Source organism: Malania oleifera, chromosome 12 (genome assembly GCF_029873635.1).
Source record: "Malania oleifera isolate guangnan ecotype guangnan chromosome 12, ASM2987363v1, whole genome shotgun sequence".
Lineage (NCBI taxonomy): Eukaryota > Viridiplantae > Streptophyta > Magnoliopsida > Santalales > Ximeniaceae > Malania > Malania oleifera.
This window is the reverse complement of record NC_080428.1, coordinates 34,675,542-34,688,970: the sequence shown is the minus strand read 5'-3', so window position 1 is coordinate 34,688,970 and position 13,429 is coordinate 34,675,542.

Here is a 13,429-nt window from a genome sequence, read left to right as displayed (position 1 = left end):
AACCTTAGTCGACTGACCCTATGTCCAGGTCATTTTTCAAAGTTTAAAAAGAACTTCAGTCGTCTGGGCCCTTGACCTCAGTCGTCTGAACTTGCGGGAAAACTTAAAAATTTAATTTTTATTAAGAGAACTCGCGAGATATTTTTTTATCCAATGGTTGAGACCTATTCTAAAGGCAAGATCACTATATATATATATTGAATATCTAAACCCTAGTATAAGAGCTAAGACATACGAGAAGAGAAGAGAACATCTTGCTGAAAAGAGAATTGAGAAACTTGAACGTCTTGATATACGATTGACTGCACTCCAACTTACAATCATCAAGTTTGGGCAAATCAACTCAGAAAATCAAAGAGAATCTATTTACACATCTTGATTTCAACTTGGTTTTGAGGTTTGGTTAATTCGTTTAGTGATTTCAAGAGTTTTTCAGATCATCATCTGTTATTGAATATCATTAGAGAAAATTGATATTGAATTTTCATATACATACAGAGAGTATTTTTTACTAGTTCATTACTTGAGAAAGTTTTACTTTGGCCATTGATTAAAGAGTTATTTTTAAGCGTGTTCTTAGCTAAAGACTTAATATCTTGGATACTCCTAAACAATTTGATTAGATATCCTTAGCAGTGATATATATATATATATATATATATATATATATATTATTGAAGGATAGTTTCTGAAAATCTTATATTAAGGTTTGATCTTTGGTAATCTCATTATATATATATGTATACATTAAGTTGAATATTACAAAGGTCATATTGAGATTGGAATCTTGAGAGAAATATTGTTTTGACAAAGAGTGCTTTCAAATCTTCGCAATCTTCAAAGTTACGTGTGTATTCAAAGATTTAACCTAAGTTTTCCAAAGCATTGATTTATATAAGTATTTTTGGGAGATTTGATGAAAGGGATAGTTAGTGAATCATACTCTTGCTTATAACGATTACATCGTTACATTCATTCTGAGCTTCAAGTTTCATCATATGTTAATGTATTAGGAATTTGAATTGTACTCACTAGCTTTGTTGGAAGCAATTTTGAGTGTTTTACAGATTTCATTGTATTCATGGTTCAGGTTGTGAACTGGGTTTGAGTAGAGAGTTGTATCTTTTGTAAGCAGCGGATTATGAGGAAGTTGTACCTCTTGTAAGCAGCGAATTGTAAGGGAAGCTCCATCCCAATTTAAGGAGTCAGGATTATAGTGGAATCCTTAAGTGGGTTGCTCAAGGCGAGGATGTAGGCCGGGTTGGCTGAACCTTGTAAAAACTGTGTTTGCATTCTCTCTTCCCGTATCTCTTTACTTTCCGCACTACATTTCATTATTTACATGACATGTATGTTTGTTGAATAATTTCACACGAACTTGATAAGTAATTGGTTAAATTTAGACATAGGGATTAATTGGTAAATAAGTTTGAAAGAATTTTTAAAATATCCAATTCACCCCCCCTCTTGGAATTACACCTAAATCAACATGATATATTAACGTACGGGCCAGGGATTTTTATATGATATATCGGCGTACAAGCCGAGGTTTTTATATGTTATATCTGCGTACAGGCCAAGGCTTTTATATGATATGTTGGCATACAAGCCCAGGATTTTGTACGATATGTAATACCGGCATACTGGCCGTGATTTATAAAATATAAAATTTCGGCATAAGGGCCGAAGATTTTTATGATATGTTATGCAAAATTATATAAAAATATTAACATGACAGATATGATTATGTATAGTCATGTATCATTATTTGGAAGTATGTTATATGTTATCCGAACTTGGTTGGCTTGGTTTAGGCTTTCATGAAGCACGATACCGTAGCTATATGATTACGATCATGATTATGTTAGTGCTATTGCTTGTCGTACGAGGAAGTGAGAGATTGGAAGTCGATGTGGTTTATGGTAGTGTTGGTGCCCTCTAGTGTATGGACCAGGAGAGGTAGACCCATCGTGCTTATAGACTTTTTCTTTTGACTCGGTAGTGGTCGGCCAGTCATTGTTGGGTCTCGCCTTCGGGCCACAGAACGCAGTCATGTGGGGGTAAGACATGATAGCAGTCAGCTAACCATCCAGGATATTTTCTATGTACATATATATGAAATGATTTATGCATATAGAAATTCAGTATGTTATACCATGTTATGATTATATATGTTTTCCCAGATATGATACATACGGTTTTATCAAGTATGCTTATGTACTGTTATACGTATAGCACGAAAATACTCATGTTGTCACACACTGATATTAGTTTATTTCCCTTACTGAGAGGTGTCTCACCCCAAATTATACAAACATTTCAAGAGCCCCAAATAAAAGAGCGGATAAAGCTCCGCAGCATTAGAGTTCAGCTATTTTACCCTGCCTGAATGGTAAGTCTTTTGCTAGGGTCAGACGAATTTTTGGGTGACGACCCTAGGACTTGTTTTTGGTTGTTTTGGGTTGTGTGTGATGGATGTAGTAAACTCTAGTATTGTGTTGGATGGTATTTTGATATGTATATGAATTCACGTTTCCTTATACTTAGGTTATGGTATTGTATTTTAGGTTTACCCTTGGTACCCCTGGGTCCAGGTGGATCATTTTTTATTGGGTTGTTTATGATTTGCCATGACTACTATGTAGGATATTATTATGAGAAAAAAAAAACATATGATAAAATTAAGCAGGTCATTACAATTTGGTATCAGAGCCTAGGTTACTAGATTATGTAGACTTTAGAGTGCAGCAAAAACGATACCAGAGTATAGGAAAAGAATTTAAGGTTTGTTCTATAGTCTAGAGCCAGGACTCTCGTGGTGGTTTTTGTGTTTTTGATGGGGTGACGATTTTAGGAAAACCATATTAAACTATTATTGGGTTTTGTTCATAGAATGTAGGACTGGATCTAGGAATAAGATGGGGATGTCAAGATAGGGGACTATGTTAGGCGCGTAAATTATAAGGATAGGGTCTCTAAATCACGTTTATCGTTTTTCAGGATGGACCTAGGAGAAGGTAGTGTCCATGCGAGTGGTAGTGATGGAGTAAGGCCCTCGAGTGCAGGAGGGGCTAATTCTGATGCGGTATTACGTAGTTTGGCGTAGCAGGTTATGGCTGAGATTGTTAGGAGCTCCAGAGAGCAGGGAGGCCCATCTGCAGGCCATCGGTGCACGATAGAGAAGTTTACTAAGATGAATCCTCTGGCATTTTCAAGAGGAGTTGATCCTGCAGCTGCCGAAAATTGGATGCAGAAGATTGAGAAAGTTTTGGCGGTATTGTAGTGTACAAAGGAGCAGAGGGTTCTCTTCGCCACCTATAAACTAATAGGGGAGGCCGAGAGGTGGTGGACTGCTATGAGATTTTTGAAGCAGCATAGGACGATGCCAATAGCTATGACATGGTACTGATTTAAAGAATTATTCTTTGATAGATATTTCCCACCAACTGTCGGGGAAGTTAAATAGGAAGAGTTCTAGAATCTGAAGCGGAGACAGCAGTCGGTCCAGCAGTATGCTGCACAGTTTATGGAGCTTTCTCGATTCACTCGATACATTGTCCCTGATGAGGTAAAGAAGATGAGACCGTTTGAAAGAGGTTTGAGGCGAGGCATATACAAGCAGGTGGTAGTACTAAAGATACATGACTTCGTTGAGTTAGTAGATAGAGTAGCCTTGGTCGAGGTTAGTGAGCATATAGACGCAGAGGAGCAGGGATAGAAGAAGAGATCTATGCCTTCAGGTTTCTAGTAGGGATCTAGGCAAGGTTAGTAAAGAAGAGGAAACTATGGCAGAGGACAGAGGCAAGAGACTAGAGGTCGAAAGGTACAAGCGGTGCATAATTCTCCATCTATCAGACTTATGGGAGGAGACACTGGGGAGAGTGTTGAGTGGGGAGAGCTGTCTGCTATCGCAGCTATAGACAGAGACATTTGGTGCGATACTGCCCTACACCATCAGATACTGCTCTTGCTCCCAGACTGTATCAGGGAGGCTATCAAGCGCGACGTGGAGGCCAGCAGAGGAATATGGCTCTAGCTAGAGTTTTTGCCTTGACGCCGGGTGATGCTAAGACAACCAGCGACGTGGTGATAGGTATGGTTAGCATGCTTTCCTTTAAAGTTATTATATTATTTGATTCAGGAGCCACACACTCATTTGTGCCTATGAAGTACATTAGACTATGTGGGGGCAGAAACACAGTTTTTAGACATTGAACTGTTAGTAACTACACCGACTAGGTTAGCAATGAGGTGTAGTAGGGTGCTCTGAAGCTGTCCAATTGATATCTAGGGGAAAGTCTTGCCTGTTGATTTAATAGTGTTGGATATGCATAGGTTCAATGTAATATTTGGCATGGATTGGTTAGCAGCTAATTTTTCCAGTATAGATTGTCATTCATGAGAAGTGATATTTAGACCACCGGGAAGACCAGAATTCAGGTTTATAGGGTCGCGAGTGCAGTCCCTACCTCAGTTAGTTTCAGCTATTCAGGCAAGGAGACTGCTACTGAGTGTTTGTCAGGGATTCGTGGCATTTTTGAAGGAAATGTTAGAGAATGAATTGAAGCTCACTAGTACGTCAGTAGTAAAGAAGTTTACAAATGTTTTTCTAGATAAGTTACCAGGTTTTCCACCTAATCGTAAGGTATATTTTCCTATTAATCTGCTTCCAGGTACAACACCGATCTCTAAAGCACCTTATCGAAAGGCACCAACAAAGTTCGTAGAATTAAAGAATCAGTTGCAAGATTTTCTTGATAAGGGTTTTATACGACCTAGTGTATCTCCATGGGGAGCTCCAGTGTTATTTGTGAAGAAGAAAGGCAAGTCCATGAGGATGTGTATAGATTGTAGGGAAATTAATGAAGTGACAATTAAGAACAAGTATCCTCTACCCCGTATAGATGATTTATTTGACCAGCTCTAAGGTATACTAGTGTATTCTATGATTGACCTCAGATCAAGCTACCATCAGGTGAAAGTGAAAGCAGAAGACGTCTTGAAAACAACTTTCAGGACCAGATATGGGCATTATGAATTCCTCGTTATGCCGTTTGGTCTAACAATGCTCTTGCTGTATTTATGGACTTGATGAATAAAGTCTTTCACCAATATTTAGACCAATTTGTTGTTATTTTTATTGATGATGTACTAGTCTATTCGAGGAGTTATGAGGAGCATGAGATGCATTTGAGGTAGGTTTTATAGATGCTTAGAGAAAAGAAGTTGTATGCTAAATTCAGTAAATGTGAATTCTAGCTCAAGAAGGTTATGTTTTTGGGGTACATCATCTCAGGGAATGGAATTTCTATAGATCCTACTAAAATTGATGTGGTAGTGAATTGGGCTAGACCGAGAAACATCCAGGAGATCAAGAGTTTCTTGGGGCTGGTGGGGTATTACAGTCGTTTTGTTGAGGGATTCTCAGTGTTATTAGGGCCTTTAACACGACTGACTAAGAAGAATACCATATTTGAATGGGACGATAGTTGGGAGCAGAGCTTTCAAGAATTGAAGCAAAAGCTTGTCACGACACCAGTGTTGATCATCCCGTCAGGGGGTGAGGGTTATGTTATCTACAGTGATGCATCCTTAAAGGGACTTGGCTGTGTATTGATGAAGCATGGTAGATTGGTAGCGTATGCTTCCAGGAAGTTGAAAGAATATGAAAAAAACTACCCTACCTATGATTTTGAATTAGCTGCAATTCTACATGCATTGAAGATTTGGAGGCATTACCTGTATGGCCAATGGTGCAAAATATTCTCCGACCATAAGAGTTTAAAGTACTTTTTCACTCAAAAGGAACTGAACATGAGGCAGAGAAGGTGGTTGGAGCTTATTAAAGATTTTGATTGTGCTATCAGTTACCACCCATGAAAAGCCAACGTGGTAGCTGATGCACTGAACAGGAAGTCTGTGGGACCAGTGCTGGCAGCTATGGAGATTTAGTACCTGATCATGATGGATCTAGAGAGACTCGGAATAGAGTTGATTATGAGTGATCCTTAGGCATTTATTACCAATTTAGTGGTGTAGCCTACTCTGCAAGAAAAGATTAAAGCTGCTCAGAAAGAGGATCCAAAATTAGCAGAGGTAATGGTCAGAGTACAAAGTGGTCAGGGAGAGGAGTTTTGTATTATAGATGACGGAGCTTTACGGTTCCATTCTAGATTATGTGTTCCTACTAATGCTGATATCAAGAAGACCATTTTGGAAGAGGCTCACAAATCTTTATACAAAGTTCATCCCGACAGTACAAAAATGTGTAGGGGTCTGCGAGAGTCTTAGTGGTGGAGTGGTATGAAGAAGGAGATTGCCAGAGTATGTAGTGTTGATTTAGGTGTAATTCCAAGAGGGGGGGGGGGGGGTGAATTGGGTATTTTAAAAATTCTTTGAAATCGAATTCACCACTTAGTCCCTATGTCTAAATGTAACCAATTACTTATCAAGTTCGTGTGAAATTATCCAACAAACATACATGCAATGTAAGTAATGAAATGTAGTGCGGAACATAAGGAGATATAGGAAGAGAGAATGCAAACACAGTTTTTCCGAGGTTCAGTCAACCCGGCCTACGTCCTTGCCTTGAGCAACCCACTCAAGGATTCCACTATAATCCCTGCTCCTTTAATTGGACCGGAGCTTCCCTTACAATCCGCTGCTTATAAGAGCTACAACTTCCTCCTACTCCATTGCTTACAAGAGATACTACTCTCTCCTCAAACCTGGTTCACAAATTGAACCGTGATAACAATGAAATCTGTTAACACTCAAAGTTGCTTCCAACAAAGCTCGTGAGTACAATTTAAATTCCTAATACATAATCATATGATAAAACTTGAAGTTCAGAATGTATGAAATGATACAATCGTTTATGAATGATATGCTTCAACATGCAAATTCTCTTTTGTTAAATCTTCCAAAATATTTGTATGAGTAATAGCCTCGAATACAAGATGCACAAACATCAAATATGATCTTGTTAAAAAGTCTGTCTTGAATATTGTAAAGATCTAAATCAAAAATCTTTCTTTCAAATATTCAATTACACCACGATCTTTGTAATATGCAAATATATATATTCCAAAGATCAAAAACCCAATGTAATATCTTTCAAAAAATATCCCTCAATAAAATGTATATTTATGAACACCAAAGATATTAAATCAAGTGTTTTAATATATAAAAAATATAGATCATTTAACTGAACACACACTTGATTCAAATCTATTTAACCAATGATGAAACGCTTTATCAAGTAGTGAGATTATCTAAATAATCTATATGAAAGTATACTCACTATCTATCACTCAGCTTATTTCAACAATAGATTTTGAAATGAGAAGTTCTTTGAAAAATATATATCAATGGCAAAAGAAAAACTTTCTCAAATAATGAACTTGTCAAAAACACTCTTTGTATGTATATGAAAATTTAATATCAATCTTCTCTAATGATATTCAATAACAAATGATGATATGAAAAACTCTTGAAAAACACTAAATGGATTAACCAAACCTCAATACCAAGTTGAAATCAAGATGTGTAAATGAATCCCCTTTGAATTTTTGAGTTGATTTTCCCAAGCTTGATGAGCATGTGCTGGAGTATAGGCAATCGTATAGCAATATGTTCAAAGTTCTCAATTCTCTTTCAAAAAGATGTTCTCTTCTTTTCTCATTGATCTTAGCTTCCGTACTAGGGTTTAGATGTTCAATATATAGGTGTCTTACCCTTAGAATCAATCTTGACTGTTGGATTAAAAAATATCTCGCGAGTTCTCTTAATAAAAATTAAAATTTTAAGTTTTCCCGCAAGTTCAGGCGACTGAGGTTGAAGGCCTAGGCGATTGAAGTTCCTTAGTACTTCGAAAAATCAACTTGGATATAGGGTTAGGTGACTGAAGTTGGGTTCAGGCTCCTGAAGTGACGAGTTCAGGCGACTGAAGTGCCTCGGCCAGATTTTGTGTTTCACCATGAATTCTTCAGGCGACTGAACTTAATCTTCGGTCTTCTGAAGAAATTATTCAGGAGACTGAGGTTAACTTCAGGCGACTGAGGTTAACTTCAAGCGATTGAGGTTAACTTCAGGCTACTGAAGTTTCCATTTTCTGAATTTTTTCTTTCTAGTTTAAAAATATGCTTTGCTCTCTTTCTTGGCTCCTTTATAAAAATACTTTTCAGGTTTTTAAAAATATTTCTAAGTCCATGAGGTCCCCTAATGATGTTCATGAAATGCATGAGTCCTAAAGTCATTCTAGGGTACATGTTGTGCCTCAAATTAAATCATATGAAAATGTAAATACATGAGTTCTAAGTACCCATTCCCATGACGCGCTTGAACTTGGTGCTTGCATCTTCATTCTTGTACTCTTTGAGTTTCATAGATCTGCCCAAGTTGTGTATGCTTTCTTTATGGCCTCCATTACTTGTTATCCTTCCGTGCATGCTAACTATAGTTCCTGTTCACAATCTCAATACACTAATCAAATACCAAAGGATTCATCATTATCAAAACCAGATTGGACTCGTAGAGTCAACATGTAGCACAGTGTTTGACGTGCCAGTAGGTAAAGGCTGAGCACCAGAGGTCGGCAGGCCAATCATAGCCACTTTTTATCCCGGAGTGAAAATGGGATCACATATCTATGGATTTTGTTTCAGGGCTGCTGTCGGCATTGCTTGGCCAGAATGCAATTTGGGTGATTGTGGATCGTTTGACCAAGATTGGCTACTCCATTAATAGACTGGCCAAGATTTATATTCAGGAGATAGTTCGTTCTCACAAAGTGCCAGTTTCTATAATGTCAAATTGGGACCTGGGTTTCACGTCACGATTTTAAAAGAGCTTGCAAGAGGCTCTAGGGTCTCAGTTATTCTTCAGCATGGCATTCCATCCTCTGTCAGATGGGCAGACTGAGAGGACGATTCAAATATTAGAAGATATGCTTCGAACATGCGTGCTGGACTTTGGGGGTAGCTAGACTCAGTTCATGCCGTTGGTAGAGTTTGCGTATAATAACATTTATCAGGCCAGCATTGGCATGACACCGTTTGAAGCTGGCATGGCACCATTTGAAGTACTTTACGGTAGGAGATGTCGTTCTCCTTTATATTGGGATGAGATGGGTGAGCGGCAAGTTGTGGGGCCAGAGTTAGTATAGCAAGCGTATGATAAAGTCCGGCTCATTAGAGATATAATCAGTGTAGCTCAGAGCTGACAGAAGAGTTACGCTGATACTCGCCATAGGAAATTGGAATTTGATATTGGTGACCATGTGTTTTTGAAAATAGCTCCGTTAAAAGGGGTTATGAGATTTGGGAAAAAAAGGTAAACTTAGCCCTAGGTTCATTGGATCGTTTGAGATTCTAGAAAAGTGGGGCCAGTTGCCTACAGGTTAGCTTTACCACCTGTGTTGTCTAGGATACATGAAGTATTCCATGTCTCCATGTTGAGGAGATACGTCGCAGATCCTTCTTATGTAATCAATTATGGTGAATTAGAGTTCAGTGATTCACTAGTCTATGAGGAGGTACCAGTACAGATTCTGGACAGGAAGGAACAAGAATTTCATAATAAGAAGATTCCTCTAGTGAAAGTCCTGTGGAGAAATCACACAATAGAAGAAGCTTCTTGGGAACCCGAGTAACAGATAAGGCAAAAATATCCGCAATTATTTAGTGGGGTTCGGTTATGATCAGGAAAGTGTAAGTAATAGTATGTAATGTTTCTTTTGTAGGTTAGTCAGTGTATGTATTGGTTTAGTTAGTAAGTAGTCTTCTAGTTTTGGGAGAATTTATTTTATATATGTAATCTCCCAGAACTCTGAATATAACCACGATATTCTTCTGCCATAAGTGAGGGTAAGTATTAAAATAGGTAGACTGTTTTCTTTAAAGGGATGATGAATTGTATGGATAGCAAATTTCAAGGAAGAAATTTTTATAAGGAGGGGGAATGTTGTGACCCAAAGAATTATGTATTTAAATAATAAAAGTGGGAGGAAAAGGAAATTGTAAAAGGGCATCACAGTAGGTCTTCGTCGACGAAGTCGCTTATTGGGATCATCGACGAGGACACATGTCTTGTCGACGAGAAGATACTGAGAGACTATTCTCAGTTCTGAATTTCATCGACAAGGAATAGGTGTTCATCGACGAACTTCATTCATGGCCTCGTCGACGAAGTGACATGGCTCGTCGACGAGTGCAGGTGTATAAATAGCCTAAACTCGAATTTTTAATCAGAATTACGAGAAGAACTCTCTCTCTCTCTCTCTCTCTCTCTCTCTCTATCTCCATCTCTCTTTCCTATTCATCCTTTCTCCCTTCTCTCTAAGATTCAGGGTCGGATTCTTTCCGGTTCGATGATCCGAAGCCACCACGACACTCGTGGGGAAGTTCTCTTCAAGTCTGCTGGAGTGGATCGTTGGTGGGGTTAACTTGGATTTCATCACAAATTTAGGGTAAGACTTTTTATTTAGTATTTGGCTTACTTACAGTTATAGAAAATGTAGTAGTTGAAGAAATAATTAAGTTTTGTTCTAAGAGATGTTGTTTTCTAAGTGTCAAACGGGAAATCCTGCGGGTGTAAGACTAGATATTGTAGAGGCTTTTCAAGAATCAGGTAAAGGGATAAACTAAGTCAGGATGTTTATGAAATTGTATTTATTATTTTACAGCATTTAATTTCATATAAATATGTATGTTATAGAATTATGTTGGAAATAATGTTGTTGTTAGCTTTACCATGATCCCAAGAGGGGCGTGAATTAGTACTTTTTAAAATTTAAGCCCAAGGTAAATATCCTAACAATAGTATATTCACAATCCTATGATCAATCTAGTGCAAGTAATGTGAATCAGTTATAATATGTACCAGAAATTAAATAGAGCAATCTCATTAACAACACATGCGCCAAAAAGCAGTAAAGGAGAGTGACAAGCAGAAATGTTATCGAGGTTCGGAAAATTGCTTATGTCCCCACCTTGTCTAAAAAACACAAGTATTACCACTATACTTGCTCACTTAAACGGGTGGAGTGGCACCTAAACAAACCAGGTCAATTAGCACTGGGCTGACCTCAACCTTTACAACCAATCCTTACCAGACTGGATTACCGCCTCCTTAGGCCACGTCAAGAAACAGTCAGATTTTACAACAATGATATTGGTACAGTGATTATGCTTTCATGTAAAGCAGATATGTGACCAGTTACGTGCAATTAAATACACCACCAAATGATATAATAAGTAAGCTCAATGTGGTTTAATTTATCAACTCTCAAATATATATGCAATCGATGCAATAAGTGCGTGAGAGTGCAAACCAGTATGATCTTTGTATCACAAGATGTTTAATCTAAATGCTCAAACAAAGATGTCAGTCAAACTTCATATATTTCAACCAGCAAATTTTCTTAATCATGTAAAGCTTAAGCAACGTATAAATTTGGTTTACAAAAAGTGATTCAATCTTTGTGTTCAACAGATGATGTAACTCAGAATATTGCAGCAAAGATTTTCACCTCATAAACAAATATCTCTTTAAATATTTTTCAAGATAAAACACAATAGATATTTGAAAATGATTTTAAAAAGATTTTGCAACCAAAATAATATACGAGCTTCTCAAGATGTTGCAATGGATATGCAATCTCAGAAGATCAAAAGAAGTCTTCTTAGGAGAGACTTATTAGTAAAGTCCTCTAAGAATGCTTAAGGTATTGCTCCAAAATAAAATTGAATCAATCAAGCACAACATATAGGAGAGCAAACCTATAGAGCAATCAACACTCAAATCAAACTTATTAAGGATTTTTGGTAATAAGAGAGGGTAAGTATGAGTGTATGGAGTTTAGAAATGAGTAGTATGAATTTTGAAATTGAGGGAGAATTTTTAATTAGGTTTGCTAATCGAGTTACTAATCATTCCAAATGAAGGGGTATACATAGACTTCCCCTGAATTATAACTGTTAAGGACACAAGTGGAATTATTAGAAAAAATTTAATATTATTTAATTAAATTAACCCCACTTAACAAAGTTAACCACGGTAAAAAATTCAGAGCAACCCGAGAGCACCGATTGACCAGGACAAGTTCAGTTGACAGAAGTTCTTGGGGTTCAGTCGACTGGGACTAAAATGAACTGCTTGTTCGGTAGACCGGAATTGTAATTCCAAAAGGCAATTTTCCCTTCTTGCGAGGTTTGGTTGACCAGGAAGATTTTGAACTAACTCGGTCGGTTGACCAGAGCACTAAGTTCCCGCACGTGGGAACTCGGTCGACCAGGGCGTTGCAATGTATTTTGTTCTTAGTTGACCAGGAAGTCAATAAATTTGACTCCTAGAGAGTTTGGTCAAGGTCAAATGAACTACAATAGTTCGGTCGACAGGGCTGTGGTCAACTTGTTGACTCGATCCTTGGTCGGTCGACCGGGGGCAAATTGTACATGAAATTTCGATCGACTGAGTGTGCACATCTAGTGCATTTCGGTCATGTTTCAGCCAACAATCACCCTTTTCAAATGACTAACACATATAAGTGCATGAGAGAGTGTCCTAGGGTCCTTTCTAGGTTTTTTTTAGTCATTTTTGGTTTGAGCTTACTTATTAGATCATGTAGGTGATGTGTGTGTGATTATTACAAACCAAGCCTTAATTACACTGTTACAGACCCTTTGAATGAAAATGAAATAAAATACAACACATAAATATTGGGTCTTCAACATCAATTTATCTTTGTGCAATCATTATGATCTGCCAATTTGAATACTTGCACATAACCTCAAGTATGCATTAGATACAATAGGTATTTGTCATTATCAAAATCGGGCGTGACCTTTAAAGTCAACATTCTCCTCCTTTTTGATGATAACAAATACATCAAGCAAAAATATGGGTATAGCCTAAGAAGGCTCTCCTTATCAGTATGCATTAAAGAAAACTGAATTTTTAACCCAAACTCAATTTTTAAACCAATTAATTTTGCCTCTCCATCTCCCCCTTTTGGCAACAACAGAAAGGGCCATAAGAATTAAGAACTCTAGTTAATGGGTAAATACTATATTTATACATTATAAGTTTTAGAAAGTTTTGAAAAATTTCGGCACAGTGCCGTTTGAAAATGGGACTTTCCAAAACAAATCCTGTATAAATAACAACCTATTTGAGTTTATAAATCCTAACAGTTTATCCACGACTACTCAAAAAGTTCCAGTATGATTAAGGCAACAAAACATAAAGTCCATCATTGACATGCTATAGATATTAGAATTATACACACAAGCAATAATCAATATTCACAAAGTCTAAGGCAATAAGACATATCAATAATAGTATTAGTTGCTAGGACTTGTAAATTTTACTTTAGAGCTCCCCCTAAATTTATGCAAACTATGAAATATCTAAGAAGCCTCTTTACTAT